General features: G+C 39.5%; 1 protein-coding gene and 1 pseudogene across 4 annotated transcripts in view; one reads left to right on the top strand and one right to left on the bottom strand.

Annotated features, from left to right (window-relative positions):
* Positions 1–340: 340 nt before the first annotated feature.
* Positions 341–20,716, top strand: part of LOC146662609 (uncharacterized) — a 108,393-nt gene continuing 88,017 nt past the window's right edge. The window contains exons 1-2 of one of the 3 annotated variants that reach the window (XM_085417536.1): positions 341–927; positions 4,222–7,164. The gene's annotated coding sequence lies outside the window, so the exon portion shown is untranslated. Of the gene's footprint in view, positions 928–971; positions 7,165–20,716 lie in introns of those variants that run through there. The other 2 variants (XM_085417539.1, XM_085417538.1) reach the window with 2 other exon arrangements.
* Positions 7,172–20,552, bottom strand: LOC146662610 (uncharacterized; annotated as a pseudogene). The gene is made up of 4 exons (XR_014913141.1): positions 16,201–20,552; positions 14,635–14,740; positions 12,349–12,945; positions 7,172–9,992 (listed from the first exon to the last, which is right to left on the bottom strand). The product of XR_014913141.1 is annotated as an uncharacterized LOC146662610 (transcript).

Below are 20,716 nucleotides of genomic sequence, written 5' to 3' on the forward strand. Positions count from 1 at the left end.
ATTATGGACCATGCTGGGCATCCTCTGTACACGGCCATAAACAACCATAGGAGTCTGTTCAGTGAGAGGTTGGTTCTCCCAAAGTCAAGGACCAGCAGACTTAAAAAGTCCTTTGTCCCACACGCCATCAAACTGTTTAACTCCTCGCTGGAGGGGAAACGGGGACAGAGGAGGGGGGAACAAGTAAGCTGTAGTGCCTTTTCACTGTGCAATAGTTTTTGTTAATAACCAACGGTGTAATAGACTCACAATATTTGAAATGTGCCGTTCCCTTGTATTCTTATTCCTATTTATTCTATTTATCCATTTTGTATTTGTTACAGGAAAAATGATTCTATGTTTCTTTACCTTCTTTTAAATGTACAAAGATGCCTTTTGTCTGCCCTCTGCCTATGGTTAGATTAGTTTAGAATTATCTTTTTAGACTTTCCCAGCAAACACATCTTGTTTCTGGGACATATTGTTTTAGATTGTTTTATCTTCCCTAGCTCTCTGCTGACGAGACTAGCACCATATATGGAGTTGTTTTATTTTATCTGTTTATTATTTGTTATCCTGTTCTCACTGTCTCTGTGCTCTGTGCCTATAAAAATTACCAAGCCACTGTGCATGGTGTGAGTTGTTCTTAGCAGCTCACCCGTGTACACGTTTGATAAAGAAAGTAACTTTGTCTCATTGTGTCTTTATTTCTCCTGGGTCTTTTACAGAGTTTTCCCCCAACATTTCTTGGTCCTTCGGAGCCGGAGCGCCTCCATCGTGTCCCATCTCCGTGACCAGTCCACGTTGTTCGTCTGTCGACAGCCCACACACTAGGTGTGTGGTCAAAGACCAAGGGCGTTAAATTCGAGTCTTGGCCAACGTTCTTAGAAAGCGACCCACGGTGGTGGGGCCCGATCGAGGTGGACCAGACCCGGCGACACTGACCAGGTAGATACAGACACACTGACACAATCTTGCGTAAAAACGTATTTTAAATTCAGGGAATTTAAAATAGCGAAAGTAGCTCGTCTCGACTGGAAGCTCCCCACTTCTGTGGGTTTAAAGTAGCTCGTCGGCTGGTAGCTTGGAGCTCGTCGACTGGAAGCTCCCCACTCTTGTGGGTTAGGTTTGGAGCTCTGGGTAGCTCCCCCAGCTGGGTCAAGGGAATAAGTAGCTCGTCTACAGAAAGACTGGCAGCTCCCCTTTATTATAAGGGTTCCGATCGCGCGAATAAGTGTGAATGTGAATGTATGTGTGTATTGTTTTAATTAACGGAGCAAGCTGAATTTTCACGGTCCAATAAGAGACTGAGCTGCTCCTCCTGTGTTTTTTCTTTTACTGCTGTTCACTGACGTGCTGGTGAGTTGAGAGAACGGTCGAGTTCCGTCTCGTAAAGTTCACACCGCTTTTGGAAATAGTCCGAAAGTAGAAGGGCGTGTGAGCAACCACTCTCGTCTCTAATACCAGCGAAGGTGATAGCAGCTGTATTGTGTATATATTACTTAAACAAAAATAAGTAAATACATAAATAAGATGGGTAATCAAGCAAGTGAAATTAAAACTCACTCCTGACGAGCAGTGGTGAGAAAAGAAAAGTCCAGACGCCGGACAAAAACAGTGTCTGTAAACTGAGAGATTTAAGAAAACAAAATATAAACAGTCAGAAGAATAGAACTCAACTGCCAGTTTAGTAAAACCAGAAGACGAGACACTGTGCAGTGCCCACAACCCTTTTAGAAAGCCATCACTCATTCCTGCAGCCGCATCTGCAGCACCACCCATATCAGGAAGAACTTAATAATCCCTTATTAAGTGAAAACTAGAGATCAAAGTAGTTTGAAGTAGTTTAAAAGGGTTGAAAACAGACCCCACTGAGTAGATATAAATATAAAAAGTACGAAATAAAGATGAAGGGAAAGTTACAGTAGAAATTATCTTTAGAGTATTTGAAATTAATAATAGCAAGGATAACAACCTGTAAAGTGATATTAACAATGAAACACAGTTGGCATGATGACCATGCCCAGCATGTATAAAATGAATATAAAGCAAATAATTCACACGAAAATATTTTAATAACATAAATAAGGTATATTAAGGCTGTGTCACTGTTCAGCCAAGGACAGTGTGTGAAAAGGTAACTGTCTCCACCTTGGGAAAAGGATGATTCTGCAGGTCATCTGAAGCCCTTGATGGATACAAAATAAAATATAAATAATATATTATAATAGAACTGCCTGGTCCGCCATGCAACAGAGAGAACAAATGTGACCGCAGATTGGATGAATTCAAAATTATCTGTTTGCTGAATAAGATGATCCTAACTAACAAATTGGCTCAGTAGTAGTATAGTGGTACACACTGATAAAATATTATAATATGCTATTGCTGTCATATAAGACAAAGAGGATAATATTAACAATGACATAATATTAATATGAAGAGGCACCTTAATCGGTTATGATGTGAGGTGGATAATTGTTAAGCAGTAGTCTGCATCAAGCTTAAGGTTTGCTGAAACTCAGTGTAATGACATGTGAGATGAAGACAATACAGAGAATAACTAAACTAATGAAGTGCATAGAGGCACTTGACCAGCTTGAAACTTATCATTCTAGAATGACACATTGCTGAGATATAGAGCACACCTATAATAACAACCAATAAGCAAAACCCTGTAGACAACAGCTAAAACTACAGGATTGAGAAGCTGAATTAAATATGTAGACACTGCTAAGCTGATGAGCATGTTCCACATTTTCTTTTCTTTTTATTTATTTGTTTCTTTTAGAGCAGAAGCTGCTATTCTGCCCAAAGAAAGACTCTAGGTCTGACCAACCGTTTCAGTCATGGGCAAAAAGATGTCAGTCAATAAAATTCAAAAAGATAATTTATTGACGAAAAATATATCAAGAGATAAAAGATAAAACAGTCCAGTGTCCCACTTATGAATTGTATAAAAACACACAGTCCCAAGGCCAGAGCCAGCTATGCCACACGGCCAAGTTGCACCCCACATGTTGCCTTTAACAGGGTTAGAAGTTGTCCTTGGAGACCCACCACCCTGCAAGCATATAGTCAGTGGTCACTCAAGCCTCTGGAACTCTGCTGCCTTTAGGCTGTGGCATATAATAGGCCCTGGACTGCACAGAGAGACAAAACAACACAGCAGTGTTTGTACTGTGGGCTATATGTAGACCAGTGTATCAGTGCAATCAAGTACACCTGCCTCTAATTAGTCCAACCCCATTCCAGCCATTGGCTCACCAAAAATGTGACAACCACAAAACCACTCCCAACCCAGTGCAACTTCACACAATAATATGGAGCTGAATTAACACAGGCACATTAGTCTACCATGTTACAAGCTGCATGCTATTACAAGCCAACATATGCAGACTTCTGCCTTGTACGGGTGGCAGCATTTTTCTTTTTCTTTTGTGTCCTGACACGTTTATGTTTTTTGTTTTTGTTTGATTATTTTGTTGGTTTTGGAAACGAATTTAAACGAACTTGTGACCATACTTGAGAATCACAGTGACACATAGTGATTAGGCATATGATTGAAAAATGCCTAGGTTTAGAGCTGTGAGCTATGAGCTGTGAGCAATGCAAAGTTAAATATATATATATTTGTATAAATGGGAAACAACCCTAACTTGAAAGTTTGAAATGTGTGAGATCCATGACTTGTTTGAAGAACTAGAAATTATCTAAAAATGCCTTAAGTGAAAATGTAGAGTTGCATCTATTCTCCCAAACCAAAAAAAAAAAAAAAAAAAAAAAGGAGAAGAAGCATTCTGTAACTTAGAAATAAGGCTGACGTGTTGACAACAGACTAAAACACTAATTCGCAGGTGGCTATCAGGAACAGAGAGGCGAGCAAAGTCACAAACACCAAGGCTGCAGACAGCCACGCAGCAACAGCAGATAACATAGAGACAACGCCTGCTAGAACCGTTTTGAAACCTCAGCAAAACAATTTGTCAGAACGTGCATGACGTGTCAAAAATATAATGCTCAGGGAAACCTGAGACCACACAATCCATATGGACTTTATTGAGCTAAATGAATGCCAAGGGTAAAAATACACCCTAGTGGTTATAGATGTATTCTCAAAGTGGCCAGAAATCTACCCAGTGAAAAAGGCAGATACAATTTCAGTAGCAAAATGTATGTCTAAGTTGTAGGAAAATAAAGAGATGATTGTAAATGACGAAGAATGTAATGATGTCTATCAAGTGTCTTGCAGATCACAGCCCGGTGACTGGGTTCTGATCAAAGTGCTCCAAAGGAAAAACTGGAGCTTGCAAAATTGCGGAACGACCATCCTGGATCCATCAGAGTCACTGCAGGCGAGTCAGTGAAGCCATCTAAACACAGCTGACGGCAGGCTTGCCCACTTGTTGTGATCTCGCCCGGTGGAGGGGTCAGCTTTCCTGGCCGGGGGTCTACTCGCGACAGGAGGGTGTGTCCCGTCGTCATGAGGTGGTGGCTCTTAATAACTGCAGTGGCCCTGACCATGGCCGGGCTCCTCATCTTTGCTTCCGTGAGGGACAATAAGTCACGCTACATGGAGAAAAGGCAGACACTGTATGACAAAGGAAAGTACACCAAGTTTCCCCATGGCTATGCCACTAATTTCTGGTGGCAGTTTATGAACACTACAGCTTACTTGAATAATAAAACTGACTGCTATGCAAATACATATACACTTTCTGCCCACCAAGGAACGAGAGGAAGTGTATGGACTGTTCACTCAACGAAACCTGTGCCAGTAACGCGACACTGATGAGCCTCAACTGTCGCTCCAACTACAGCTACCGAATGATACTACAAACAAAGACTCATTACCAGACAGGATGTGCACGGACGGCACCAAGCAGTAAAGGAACCAGAGTTTCGCATCTGAGGAGGAGTGAAATTCTTACAGAGCTTGATCCCCGGCATTGGAGTTGCCGAGGTGCGGGATCACGTGGAAATCAACCGATATGCTCTGCTACGACACATCAACTTGACTAAGACCCTGGGAACCGCCTTAGCAGGAGAACAGCAGGCCATCAGAACGATGGTGCTGCAGAACAGACTGACTCTAGACCTGCTAACAGCATCACAAGGAGGAGTTTGTAAGCGGAGACATTTATGAAGCTTTGCAGAATTTGACCATTCTGCAGAAATATGTCACTGACCACACATCTGGAGCAGCTACACCGCCATGTCTAAGAGTAATGATTTCAAAGATGATAACAACTACAATGACTGCTTATGTTGCCATGCCTCAAGAAGAACAGCATCCCGTTGCAATTCTGTTAGAGGAGAACTTGTAATAACTGCTAATGAATGACGTGGTGATTAAAAATGACTTGTCAAGTGATCACGCACTGATTAAAACATTAGTAGGTTATGCAGGTTTTCATCCTTTTATTTTTTGAAGTTTTCATCCTTGTATTTTTTGAAGTTTTCATTTTACATATTAGGTTTTCATCATTTTTAAATACAAAGTTTTCATTTTAGTTTTCATCCTTTTATTTTTTGTAGTTTTCGTTTTAAAATATAAGGTTTTTATCCTTTATTTTTTGTAGTTTTAGTTTTATTATTTTTTCTTGTTTATTCCACTTGTTATTTCATTTACTATGATTTTCATTTACTATGTTTTTCTTTTTATTATTTTCTTTTGTTTTATTCTTTAGACCAAATGACTTCCATTTCTGCTATGCTGACATTTTGAAAATTAAAAAATTGCTTAAGATACTTAATAAATAACCTTCACAGACAATTGTTGTATACATTTAAAATAAGTTAAAACAGGAGGGAATGTTACAGGAAAAATGATTCTATGTTTCTTTACCTTCTTTTAAATGTACAAAGATGCCTTTTGTCTGCCCTCTGCCTATGGTTAGATTAGTTTAGAATTATCTTTTTAGACTTTCCCAGCAAACACATCTTGTTTCTGGGACATATTGTTTTAGATTGTTTTATCTTCCCTAGCTCTCTGCTGACGAGACTAGCACCATATATGGAGTTGTTTTATTTTATCTGTTTATTATTTGTTATCCTGTTCTCACTGTCTCTGTGCTCTGTGCCTATAAAAATTACCAAGCCACTGTGCATGGTGTGAGTTGTTCTTAGCAGCTCACCCGTGTACACGTTTGATAAAGAAAGTAACTTTGTCTCATTGTGTCTTTATTTCTCCTGGGTCTTTTACAGAGTTTTCCCCCAACAGTATTCTCTGTATTTATATATGTGGTATATTTCTGCTCACATTCTGCAACTTCTGTCGGTGCTGTGTTACAGGAAACTGAATTTCCCGGCGGAACCCACCCGAGGGATAAATAAAGTTTCATCTAATCTAATGTAATCTATAGGGCAGTACAGGCCGTTGCCCTGGAGGTCCACCCATTTGTAGTTGGGAAGTCGCGTGGCTTAAGCATGTTCATCATAGTTTAAACCCCTTGTTTTGCACAACGGAATACGGCCTCTTGTCTTTTGTAATAGCTTTAGCCCGGTTGGATTGGGCAGCAAAGGGCTGCTTAAATGCCGCAACCTCCTCTGCTCCGGCACTTGGACTGCTAGCGCTGACCATAACTATCCGGTTGTTCAGTCTGACGTCACTAGCCGTGTCTGGGTCTAAACTCCGCTGCAGGTCCATATATCAAACGATCACTATGGCATTACTGAGAGTTGAAAAACTGTCTAAAGTCTTTCATCTTTAATAAAATGATCAGCGTTCTGCTCTACCAGGTGTAACAATTGAGTTTAACATCCAGGCATCCATGAAAACGGAATTTATGACATTTAACGGAGTTAGACGTTAGCAGGGAGTTAGCTCGCTAGCTTCTATCTAAATACAATATAGCATGTCCTAACTGCGGGGTTTTGGAAACAAATTAAAATGTACAGCTCTGTTATCACTTCCAGCATAAATGAAGACAGAAAACTAAACAGCAGTGACGTTTTTAGGGTTACTGAAGTTGGGCTAGCTGGTATATAATGATGTGCTATGTGACCGCTAGCGACACAGCTATGTTAGCATAATATAAACAAGCTAACTTTTTTTCCCACTCGATAAAAGTTAACGTGAGTGTTCTCGGTGGTCAGGAACAAATGTAATCGCATGGCAGGATGCTGTAAAAGGACCAAACTTCAGCCAGGAGAACAACTGAGATAATCCATCCACAATACGAGGTTAGTCATTCATATACTGCTGCATGGGCTGGGCTGTAGTTACAGCCTAAGGTTTTAAAAACTGAGCTTAAATAAATGATTAGCGGTAATAAAAGCCGAGGGAGGTCAACAGGGATCACTGACTGTTTTAGGAGCTTTTTGAGATCAAATAGAAGAAAATACATAACATTAAACATGTTAACAACACAAAAGCCATATTAAACGCAGACTACTTTAGGCCCGGAAGTAGGATTCGTCGCGTCATCACTGAACAACCGGATTGCTTGACAGACTGACCATGTGCACCATACACATACCTTTTTTTTCTTTTTCGAATCTTCAGATCACGTGCGTACCGAATCGTGGCGTGGGATCGGATTTCGGATAAACCGTGATCCGTTGCACCTCTACTAACCTGTAAATTTAGTCTTTTCAAGAAAGCAATTTTTTCTTTTTTACACCATAAAAGCCTTATTTTTGTTGATTTCCTACTGCTAAGCAGAACACACATGAACTTTAAGGCCTGGATAAATTTGAAACGTTGTTGTCTACAATGGAAAATGGCTAAAAAATAAAAACAGGTATTCAGATCCTAACTTTATAAATTCTCTACTCAGCTTTGCTGCCTCCAATATCACTGAAATGCTGCTTGTTTCTTCACAATTTCCCGTTGGCTGTAGTGTTTTATCACAAGCACACCCTTGTGAAGGTTTGTTTGATGTTTGGTAAGCTTCCTGCCCTTTGTATGACTTCACTGTGTTGTGTATGCTGAACCAGTAAAGGAATTGAACCATATATTGGGTGTGGGGGAGATTATGACTAAGGATGTTGTTAGAAACAGTTGGAAGACACGCACACAGAGACACACACACACACACACACACACACACATTCTCACATGCATACAGATGTTTACACATACACACGCATAGTGCCTTGTCTTAGAACCATGTGGGAGGTGCTTTGCTGTGATGTGTATTGTGTGAATTGTTTTCCAACAGTCACATATTTTCCCGGACCGGCATTTAAGGTGTTGAAGATAAATACAACAGAATAAAATGATATGACCAAGACAAAAACTGCGGTATTTTGTAAATATAATAATAAACCTGTATTCACTAACTTTATTAGCAGCCTCCTCCTGAAATGCACCAACAACACTGAGAGTAACATCCTCCTTTCTGCCCCTTAATGCTCTCTGGTCACTATGGTAACATGTAAATATTTGAAATTTATTCATAACACACGGGAGAAGTCCCAGGGAAACAGAGTTAACGATAAAAACCCTGAAAACCATACATTTCATCTTCGAGCCTCAACTCTCGCGAATTGGTACGAAACAAATGACCTCCATGAAGACCACCTGGTATTATGAAACATACCCAGTTTTACAAAGGGGATCCCATTTTCTTCACACAGCTTCTTCAGTGTAGCATTTTTTTTTTTTTTTGCTCCACTTTTTTTGCAAATAAAACTGCATCAGCTTGACCACACAGCGATTAAACGTCTCACAGTTAGGAACCTTGCGATCAACTGATGTTAAGCAATTCTCCAGTGTGTGTGCTGTGCACAGAATGTGCACAAGAGAGTCTCCAACTGTAGCAAGTTGCCGGTGTTTTGGCACAACGCCATTGAAGATACCCACGTTGATAGCAGCCTCGTTTGTGCACGCAGCGACCAACGTTGTTGTCCAGTCATCCAAGCCTGTGTCCTCAAGAAGTCTCACAAGTCCATCCCTACGCGGTGCGGTCAGCACCCAGTTCAATCAGTCCAAGAAAGTCAGGGTTAAACTCTCCTTTGCTGGACACAGACACAATGTAAATGATTTCCTGCTCGACTTTTGTGATGTCCACAGATCCATCGGAAAGCATCCCCAAAGTCACTTATTCGAAAAAAGTCTTTTCTTCGGCTCTGGCTCTGGTTGGTGTTTCTTAGGTGGTGGCGAAACACCAAAGAAGCTGCAGCAACCCGTGTCAGGTTGAATGAGATGGTCAAGTACGCAAAGGCGCTTGGTAACATAAATGTCATTACGCATTCGTAATTTTTGACACACATACGCACCTGAGTAGCAGCTAGGTGCATCCTGTCTATAACACAGTTTAACATGTTTATCTACTCATCAGCTGTTTAATTTTTCTCAGTACACAAGACGAACATGTTCATTCACAGCTGCCTCATCACATTTTTACATCTGAACTCTGTGGAGCCTGATCTCAAGGGTTTTAAGTCTGACCCTGAAACCAGTAGAGGATCTTTCTGTCTCTGCAGATTCACTGTGATGGGAGTGATTTCAGCCCTGAGTGATCACGCTGATGTTTGCACAGAGCCCATAATGAAGTGAATGTTTTGGCACATTGGTAACAGTGAAACAGTTTATTAGTAACGTGGGATCGTTTGTGTGTGGAGTATGAACTGAGATTCCTGAAGCTCTTGTCACACTGGTCACAGCTGTAGTTTCCTTCCATGTGTGTATGTTCATGATTGTTACGACTACTTGAATGTGAGAAGCTTTTGTCACAGTGTCTGCACTTGTATGGTTTCTCTCCTGTGTGGACTCGTTTGTGTGTTTTAAGGTTGACTGCAGTGGTGAAGCATGACCCACACTGATCACAGAGGTGCTTTTTCACCCCACTGTGAATCAGTTCATGACACTTTAAGTGATGTGATGTGGTGAAGCTTCTCCCACATTCTTTGCAGTATTTCAGTTTGTCTCCAGTGTGTTTACATTGATGTCTTTTTAGGGTGTATTGATCACTGAAAGTTATTCCACAAAGGTCACAGACAAACTCTTTCCCACCACCACAGTAATGACAGGGTTGAGAACTGGATCCATCTGTGTCGCTCTGCTTCTAAACAAAGACACAAAGACAGTGTAAGTCAGTCCTTCAACATTTTTATCCTGAACGTCGCCTGAAATAAAGAGCATCTCTGCAGACGTCCAATTACATTTTACTGTTTCAACACACTCAGTTTACTGGGCTGCAATAACTACAATACTACCACCATAATACTACAGTAATACTTATTTCATGTTACAGTAACATAGGGCTGCTCAATTAATCGAATTTTAATCACGATTACGATCTGGGTTTTCAACGATCATTAAAAATGACTGAGCCGATTATTAGCCCCTCCCTCATGCTTTACTCTCGCGCTGCTCCGTGTGGCAAATCGAGCGCACCTCTCTGCATTTCGAACACCGTCACAACAATTAAGGGGACCTGAGGGAAGCTCGGAGAGCTAAGCAGAAGTTATTTGGAGAGAAGAGTAACTGCCGTTGGTTGAAAAGAGGTAAAAAAAAAAAAAAAAAACTTCAGTGGTGTGGAAACATTATAGGTTCGCGGAGTCAGACGTGGATCAAGTAGACACAGTGTGTAAACTTTGCTATGGTGTAGTAGCTGCACCACAGAGCAACACTGCAAAGTTCACTAAACATAGATGTTTACATTTTTCATTTATTTCTTATATTGCAAACATTTGCACTGTTATCAGTATTTGCACACTATTTTACATTATTTTTTAAAGTCATTATTCAATACATTGTTATTGTTAACCCTGTAAAGCCAGTCAGAGCAGCAAGCTCCGTTTTGTGTAACTATTTTTAAATCCTGCTAAGCCGCTAAGCTAGTGCAATAAATTTTTTCCATATGAAACCAGAGGAGTTGTACTTACATCTTATCCCATGAGCTTGTCCTAGGTCACGGTTTCCTTCCACATATAGCTTTGCAAAAATTGCATAAAAAGCGCTTGCAGGAACAAAAACATAATATTCCAGAAACACGCTTTGCCGATCCGATCAGCTGTTCGTAACACTTCCCACATTGAAAAAGACGTCAATGCGAACTATCGCATTTCCTGCCCAAACCAGAAGTGACGTCATTTTCGCGGAAAATGTAGTTTTTTACTTGTAGGCCTTAAAAGCCTATACTGGTGTTTTTATAAGTCATGTTTGACTTTTCTGAATAGTTTCTGTGATGCTTAGAACTCGAATTGCACTGCTGGAAATAGTTTATTTTGATGCACCTGCTGTTTTCTTTGCAAATTTGCATCATAGGATTGTTTTTTTTGTTTTTCCTGCAGTATATAAAAATTGCTGTATCTCCAAAATAAAACTATGGAAGACACTCAAAATAAATTTCCTGTTGTTGTAAACTATTTTTTGCAACTTTTTTGTATTTAAAGTTTTGAGGGATAAACCTCTTAAATTTCTCCAAGTAGAAATATATGTAAAAAAAACAAAAACGATTTTCAATTTTTTTCTAGTTTATTGCACTTTTTTGCAATTAATGTAATTACTATGGACTTAATACATACATATTATTAAAATATGGGCTATAACAGTTGTATTGATGTATAGCAACTTGAAATGCTCCCACAAATGGCACTACAACATGTAAAAAAAATAATATAAGCTCTGGCCGACTTGGTTCTATGGTAGGTCTTAAAGGGTTAAATAAATATCGTCAAATAATCGTGATCTCAATTTCAGTGAAAATAATCGTGATTATCATTTTTGCTATAATCGAGCAGCCCTACAGTAACATCTGAGTTACACTAAAGTACTACTATGCTAATATTTGCAGGGTACCAACGCAGTGCTAAACTACTAACTGCAGTAATACTCATTTAATACTGCATTAATAACACTGTAACTGTGCAGTTATAACACTCAGCTCAATGGGACACAAGACAAACACTACTACCCCCATGACACTGCAATTATAACATTAAATTAGTATTTTAACACTAATGTCTAAAAGTACTAAAGTTAAAAACAAGCAATGATACTACTGCTACAATATTACAATACCATTACGTAACGATACAACTTTGTTAACCATAAGAGAAGATTACAGAATGTTTTGGTTTTGTGCTTATTTTCATTTGTGTTTTATTTTATTACATGTGCTCCTAACAGAGGAATCAGGCTCTGTAAACAAAAGGCCTTTTATGCTGAAATAATAACAATATCATTATATACCAGGAAACTGCCTGAACATTAAATAACACCATCATATTAATTTTCAGCACTTTTAGTTTTTAATGATCCTGTAAACAAAAATCATAACTGACATGAAAATCTGAATAATCACTCAGAGCTGCTTTTCCATGCAGTAGAATTGCTAACATGCTAACACAGTTTAATGAGCAGAGTTGTTCCAAACAGTCAGGCTAAAATGACAAGATAACAATATAAATACATACCTCACAGTAACTGCACTTGTAGAGTCCCTTTCTGTTGTGCATCTGTTGGTGTTGTCTTAGGTGATGTGGAGCTTTAAAAGTCTTCTCACATAGGTCACATTTATAAGGTCATCCCTCAGTGTGGGTAAACATGTGTTGTTGTAACTGCCTGTTGGTTATAAACTGTCTGCCACACTGATGACAGCAGTACACATCATGTCTGGTGTGAATGCTTAGGTGTCTATTTCGGCTCCCTATCTGGCTGAAAGTTTTCCCACAGATGTCACAGCTGTATGCCTTAATTCCAGAGTGGGTAACTAGATGCCTCTGTAAGCTCCTACTGTGAGTAAAAGCTCTGCCACACTGATCACAGCTGTACGCTTTAACTCCACTGTGGATGAGTTGGTGTGTTTTTAGGGAATCCTTCCAGGTGAAAGACTTTCCACACAAGTCACAGCTGAACGCTTTAACTCCAGTGTGGATGACCTGATGACGTTTTAGTGAAGCCTTCACAGTAAAACCCATCCCACACTCGTCACAGATGTGTGTTTCCTCTCTCTTTCTTCTGTGAGGTTTGTCGGCCTCCTGAGAGCGCTGACTTCTCGCTCCATGTTGGTCCTGCAGTGACAGAGATACAAACAGAGGCAGTGAGTGAAATGCAGTCGTGGAACAAACTCAACCTTCAAACTCCCTCCATTAACACTAGTTTTAAACCTGAAGGTGGAGTGTGGCACCAAACACCTTAAAGGTCTCTTATCCCCACCTGCTGGTAGTTCTAACACATTACATCCAACCTGGTGTTAAAAATAATTCATGACTGTTCAAACACTAAAATCAAGCCCTTCCCTCCTGCTGTACACAGTTATTAATGCTAGCATGCTAACACACTCAGAAAAGTATAAATGTTTACCAAGTCTATACTTTTATGTTTCCTGTTTCCTATTATATATTTCTATCATTTTGTCATTTTTCAATATTAATAATTACAATGTAACATTTAAAAGTTGATTCAGTGAAGGAAAATATTTTACTTTTGCTCCCTACATTAGAAAAAGAAAATTGTATTTTGTACTCCTTACATTTGCAAAACATGTGTTACTTTTAAGGCATCTGAGGGGTTCATTTCATCACTGCAGGCATCAAACATCAAACCAACTTGAGAAACGGGAAAAGTAAGACATGAAAGACAATCCTGATCGTGTACTAATCACCAGGGTATGAAACATAAAAAGAGATGAAAGAGGCAAAACTGTGAGTCATAGTCAGGAGTTAAAGTGAGACGTTGTTCTTCTTTCTTTTTTGCACAGCACCTGAACAAACAGGTAATTTCAAATGCAGCGTTTCTATCAACAAACATCAGCAAACACACAAACTGTTTGTGTGCAGTTTGTCTCACAGTGTGTTGCTCGCTAAAGGTCGAGCTGCTGTACATCACAGGGAGAGAAAAGAAAGAGAGCTAACTTCACTCAGAGACGGAGAAAGATAAGACACACAGGACAGGAGAGGAAGAAGAGAGGTTAGATTTAAAGGGAAGGACTGCTCAGTGGGATTTGATCAACTGGAGATTAAAGCTTACATGTAAGTCCTCATGTGTTGAAATCAGATATTGGGTCTGTACATGTGACATTGTGTTTTTTCAGATAGTGAAAGATGCTGCAAAACAATCTGAGGCAGATTAACTGTGTTATTTAAAGACTGCATGAAGATCCTCTGCAGGTTAGTGCAGGATAAACAGGTTCGTTTGCTGAACTGTGATGGATTTAAAGTAAAGAACAGTGTGTGACTGGTGCACAGTGACTGTGGTGCTCATGTCACAGTTAGATTACATCAAGTGTAGCAGAGATTCATTTAAACTGAAGCTCATGTATAATGTATAAGCTCATGTATAACAATGTATAATCACACTTGCACAGTCCAATCACTTTGTAACCAGTTATAGTAGTTTCTCATAGGTAATACTACAACAAGCTTTATGAATATTCATGTGTGTAACCAATAAACACAACCTGCAGGGGGAAAGCAAGTTGAAATGGGTTGGAGACAATTGCTTCCCCCTCGCGAGTGAAAACTTGAGCTCTGTGTGACCTCGTTCCTGAGTGAGTTTCTGTTTATCCAGCAGTATCAGGGGTAAAACTCTGACAAATGTCCATTTGATTATTAATAATGTTGATGAATAAACCTTCCTTATTTTAACATGTGCTGTGGTCTCTAAAAAACACAATATGCAACACAGTGATATAACAGGTTGGGAGGATGAGAGTTTTAGACGTGACTGATTATTTGGTGAAACTGTGATATTTTCCTCACCTCCTGTGTTGAGCTCATTGTTTCCTCTGTAGTGACTCAGCTGAGTCCAGATGGCTGAAAATGTTCCTCTGCTGCTCCGTCAGACTCTTCTCCTCCTGCTGATCAGCTGGGACACAAAACAGATCTTTGTTAGGCTCCACACTGCACTGAAGAGTCAAAGTGTCTCATATGTGCATCTGACAACACAAAGTACAAATTTCACTCTGATTGCTTGTAGAAATCTTGTGAGACGTGTTGTGCTGCAAAGTGAGGAAACTCTCTCACTCACTTATACTTCAGGAGGAACTTTGTGACATTGGCTCTAATATTCTAAGCAGCCCTTTACTATGACAGGGCCAGAAAGTCCTATTTGAAGGTTTGGGAGAAGGACCATGTTAAAGGTGGATTGGGGTTTATACACTTTGTTATGATACAGGTAAGGCTGTAAGAGCCTGAGAAGGTGTCCTGAATGAACCTCTAAAACCAGTTTTCAGCTAACGACTCTGCTTCAGTCTGGAAAACAGCAACTACAAGTTTAAAGACTCCATCAACAATTCACACCCAGCAACAGCCTGAACAGCTCCTCCTGTGGTTTCCACAAACAGGGACAGACCTGTTACTCCCCCACCCCACACTTTCAACTCCTTCAGCCCCCCAGTCCCACCACCTCCACCATTCCCCAAACTTTGATTCTGTTCATCTGGACGTAGCTTTTTGTGGGAGAAACATTTCGTCACTCATCCAAGTGACTTCTTCAGTTTCAGCTGACTGCAGCTTTCCCCAATCTTCAACAGAGCATTTACATAATGACTGAAACGAGCACCACTGAAGGAACAATGGGCTGGGAGGTCAGTTATTGAGCATTAATATGCAAATTCTCATGATCATTGATCAACAACCACTGATCAAATGCTGTGATTGCAGCGACTCCCCAACTCTCTGAATGGTACTCATGGCCATTGATCAGCGGTCTTTGATTAATGAGCTTTGATCAGTGGTTTCAGTGCTTTCCTTCCTGCTTTGACTGCAGCTGTGTTTGAAACAGGAAGACATTATTACATTCTTCACACTCTCCTGCACATTAACCACCACAATATATTTTATTCTCTGTGCTTTCAAATATGAACACTGTTTACTTTCATCTCTGTTTCATTAGTTTTTGTTAACATCTTCCTGTGCATCACTTTACAGCAGCCACACTCATTAAAATGAGACTTTGTAGGAGTTCACTTCCTCTCATGTGTTCATCCACAGCAGCTGGACAATAAAGTTTATTGTGACCCTGATACTGCAGCAGATCGCTCTCATCCATTTCCTGTTATCACTTCAAATAGAAATGAGGCTGTAGAGGTTTGGTGCAGGCAGAAAAACAGCTGCAGGGACAATGAAAAGACTTTTCTGCTCCAACTTCTCCCAGCATGCTGAGCTAATGATTAGTTGGTGTTTTTCTCCAAACACTCTCTCACTCTTCTCTCAACGTGTTCACAATAAACTGTGAACAGACACCGAGGAGAGCAGCAGAAGACCTCATTCAGGAGCTAAACTCAACATGAACTGAACTCACAGTAAAGTTAGCTCGGTGCTTACCTTTAGATGAGCCCACAAACCGAGAGAAACTCCGCGATGAAGCTGCAACTCTTTCCAAACACAGGAAACAGATCAGGGAGCAGAGACCCACGTGGTTCACGCTGATCTCGGCTACGATCCAGGAGACAAGGGTGGGCTGATCGATGCAGATATCGATCCAAACGGTGGTTCTACTTTAGTCTCTTTGAATGAAAATCCAGCTTTGTCTGCGCAAACCTCAAGAGCACATGCTGCAACCACCGGGGAGCGCCATATTGCGAACTCCACTCTAACTGGAAACACGTGACCTCCACAGTAACAGGAAACACGTGACCTCCACAGTAACAGGAAACACGTAAATTCAGTTTAATCGATTTTTACAGCGAAAACTAAATTGTGTTTTTGTTACTAGTGATGCTGCTGATAAATAAATTTGGCTCCAAGTGTTTTTAATACTCCGAGTTTATTAAAAAACATCACCATCCCTTCAGCTTGTTCGTGTCCAAAAGTGTCCATGTGTTATTTTTTATCTTTTCGTTTTTTTGCTACTTTTTCTACATAAAGGCTTTTTCATAAATTTAAAATAGTCATTACTTTTTACATTTTTTATCCTTCAAACGCCTTTTTCTAGTACAATGCACTTGTTTGAAGACAACCTCAAAACTCATCATTTCAGTGCTAGTGCAGTGCTACTGGAAGTTATTGTACAGTGGTCACTAGCTGTTTTTTATTTATTCATTTATTTTTTACAGCACATTGTGTTGTGCGTTCTGATTGCTGTGTAGACCATTGTCAATAAATCTAGTGCCGTGTCTCCTGTACAGCAGCGGTTCCCAACACCCGGGCTCATTTGGTACCGGGCCACGAGAGTTGAGGCTCGGGTGTGAAGTGTATGGTTTTCAGGTTTTTTAATCGTTAAGTTGGTTTCCCTGGGTCTTTTCTCGTGTTGTAGTCATGTGTCTTATTTTGAAAGAATTATTTACGCGTTACCATAGCAACTAGAGAGCATCAAGAAGCAGAGAGGAGGATGTTACTCTCAGGTTGTTGGTTTCAGGAGTACGCTGCTAATAAAGTTACACAATTACACAGTGAATGTGCGTTTATTATTATCTTTACAAAATACCACAGTTTTTTTCTTTGTCTGTATCATTTTTTTTTTGTTGTATTTATCCGCGACATCTTAAAGGCCGGTCCATGAAAATATTTTCTGACATTAAACCGGTCCGTGGTGCAAAAAAGGTTGGAGACCGCTGCTGTACAGTACAAAATGCGTTTAGGTTGTCGAATTTTTATAAATCTTCGATCGCGAGCAGTGTAACCCTGAAGTGCTGTGGCCTACTGTATGTTTGTAAGTTTTCTCCTCAACACAACAATTCCGACGAAACGTTTTGCATGGTTTCATTTGGTAATACTGGACTTATGTTTCTATGAAGGTATGAACTTTAAGAGTGTTTAAACAAAAGAGAAATGTGGGAAAAGGTTCGTGCCTGTCTGGGAAAAGTGTATAAAGTGTGTAGTGAGAGGTTTTACAGTCTTAAAACATCTATAATAATAGTAAAAAAATACAGTGTGCTACTTCGCAGCTTTCACCTATCGCGGGTTATTTTTAGAAAGTCACTCCCGCGATAAACGAGGGACTGCTGTATTATTAATAGTAGAGTCTGGCACATCTAATTGATTAACATCAACATTATCATGCACTATTATTTTTGTTCATGGAGAGGAAAAAAATATAAAACTCTCTCTCAGCTTGTTTGTTGTCAAAAATGGCCACTTTTGTGTATGTTCACAAAATGCTGTAAAATGTATATTTATTAAAACATTTATCTACTTTTACCGACTTGACTCTTTAAATTAGCACCAGCCTTTTTCATCAAAACCAACATTTTAGCTACTTTTTTTTTTTTACTTTTTAGATGCCAGTTAGGCTATATATAACTTTTCAGATAAAACGGTGATTAAGTCCTAATGGCATCCTTTTTTTCATATGACCATCTGGGACAAGGCTGTCTTGCAATTGTTGAGGTAACTAGTGTGCGCCCTATTTTATTTTGTTAGGCTTACTCACAGCAGTAGCACTTTCTGCACCTGCATAACTCCAGGATACATTTACTAACAGTGTTTGTTGCTGTATGTTCTGCAGCTTTGATTTCTTTTTTTTCTTTTTTTGAGAGTTAACATTTTGGCTATGGTGTCTTGTTATGAAATGTACAAGAATAAAAGTGTTTTTAGCATGTGTGTCAAAGCTAAGCTTGACCGGGAAACTCAAAGCTCAATAGCCTGCACTGTTAAAAAAAACATATTAAAAAAACGGTAATATTCCAGCAGCTGGGGCGCCAAAATACATGTCAAAAAACTAGATATTGGCTTTAAAATTACAATTCAGTGTTAATTTTACATAATATCACATGTAAATTTAGATTTTAAGTGTAATTTAACATAAATTTCCTGAATATTTACTGGACTTTCAGTTTGAATTAAGTGTGCTCCCTGTAGGATTTTGGGTTTTAATTTTTATATTTTATTTTATTCCTTACTAGTTAAATTTACCCTTCATTTTAATTTTCATATTTATTTCCTATCCTATTCATAGTCTTTTTTTCTTTAGGTCATGAGCAGTTGTCTAAGCATTTCACTGCATATTGTACTGCGTACGACTGTGTATGTGACAAATAAAATTTGAATTTGAATTTGATCTTCTTCCTTATCATCGCAGCAGGTCTCTGAGGATATGTGACCAGGGCTTGCTGGTTGTCCAGCATACAAGTTTAAAACAAAAGGTGACAGAGCGTTCATATCAGTGGCCCCCAGACTCTGGAACTCGCTCCCTTTGCGTTTGAGATCTCTGGACTCAGTCATTTCTTGTAAAAAGCAGTTAAAAATGTATCTGTTTAAACTTGCTTTTGGTTGATTTTGTTTGGAGTTGTATGCCCGTTTCTGATTCTGTGAAGCACTTTGTGACTTTTGTCTTAAAAGGTGCTATATAAATAAAATTTTACTTTGCTTTTACTTTACAACATTACACTGTAATGTGCACTGTAAATAAAATCCATTTGCACCTCCGCCACTGTCTGCTTCTGGATCCTCCTTTCTCACCTCCACACGACTGCAGCCCCAGCCGTGACAAATTGAGGTAAAAGCATTACAACGATTACAATTCATCTTTATTGTTTGAATTTCCGTTTGTCAGACTGAAGGAGTTTTTGAACTCTTATTCTGGAACTTTTTACTGAAATTATTTTGGCTAAGCTGAATTCATCAAAGTAAGATCTCAAGTAGGGAATTCTTATTTGACTAAACTGGCTTTAGGGAATATTTAGATTCATGCGTGAGAAAACTGGTCCTAACTCCATGATAAAAATGTTCTCCAATATGATAACTAATAGCACGGTGTGCATTTTTATTCACAATATTTACTTACATGTTGGGTTCACCACTCTCTGACGCTGTCATGCTGTTTTCTTGCTGACCTGAGACATGTTTTGGATCCATAAGATTGATACAAGTATACAAATTATTTCAGTAGTACAGGCAGAATGTACTTTTACCTCTTTTCCTTTTGCAGTACAGCACCAGGCAGACTGACGATAGGATGCATACGAGTACTACCACCCCTGCAGTAATTGCTATAATAGTCATGTGTGTATTTCCTGAAACAGGAAAAGAATCTAATTTTTAAATTTCTCCTGGATGCCTCAATATGTTTATTTTGTTTGTACGTCAAAGAGATTTTAAAAGTTTTGAAGGATTCTTGCTTTTGTGGATTAGAAGGACACAACATAAATCCCTTTACCTTGTCTTATTCGAATACTGGTGTAATTAATCAGCATCTCCTGATGAGTTCATCCCTTTTACTGAACGTCTTCCATCGGACTGTGTCGCTTTTAGCTCACCAAGACTTACTGGTAGGGGTGGCGGCGTAGCCTCGGTCTTTAAAAATTCTTATGCAGTTCGGCAGCTACCCTCAGCTACCTACTCTAGCTTTGAAGTCCAATTATTAGAGATGACTGCATCTGCGACAACACTCTGCGTGGTGGTTTATCGACCACCTAAATATAGCAAATATTTTATCACGGACTTTGCTGATCTCCTAGGCTCCGTTTTTAAATATGGTTGTGTTCTCATTGTCTGTGATTTTAACATACACACTTGCTGTAAGGATGACCCATTTGCTAAAGACTTCCTTGCTTTAACGGACTCTTTTAATCAGAATCAGAATCAGAATACTTTATTCATCCCGAGGGAAATTAGGGTTACAGCAGGCAGCACGCTAATGGCGCATGCGCACTTACAAAGGAACCTTCTGACCAACTTTACACAAACATCACATTGGGCAGACATGTCAGAAGGTAGGCTGATAGGAAAAAACAACGAAAATACATAACATGAGGTAAGAGGAGGAGAAAAAAAACTCCACTCAGACTGAGCTCCTAGTGGGAGAACAGTTTGATAACAGAAAAAACACCTCAGCACAAAAGCACATGACTATCAATACACCATAGAAACACAAGACAAGCAACAGGGGCGGGTAAAGGGT

Source organism: Rhamphochromis longiceps, linkage group LG9 (genome assembly GCF_057381845.1).
Source record: "Rhamphochromis longiceps isolate RC_006_pf linkage group LG9, R_longiceps_female_GT1.1, whole genome shotgun sequence".
In the NCBI taxonomy this organism is placed as follows: domain Eukaryota; kingdom Metazoa; phylum Chordata; class Actinopteri; order Cichliformes; family Cichlidae; genus Rhamphochromis; species Rhamphochromis longiceps.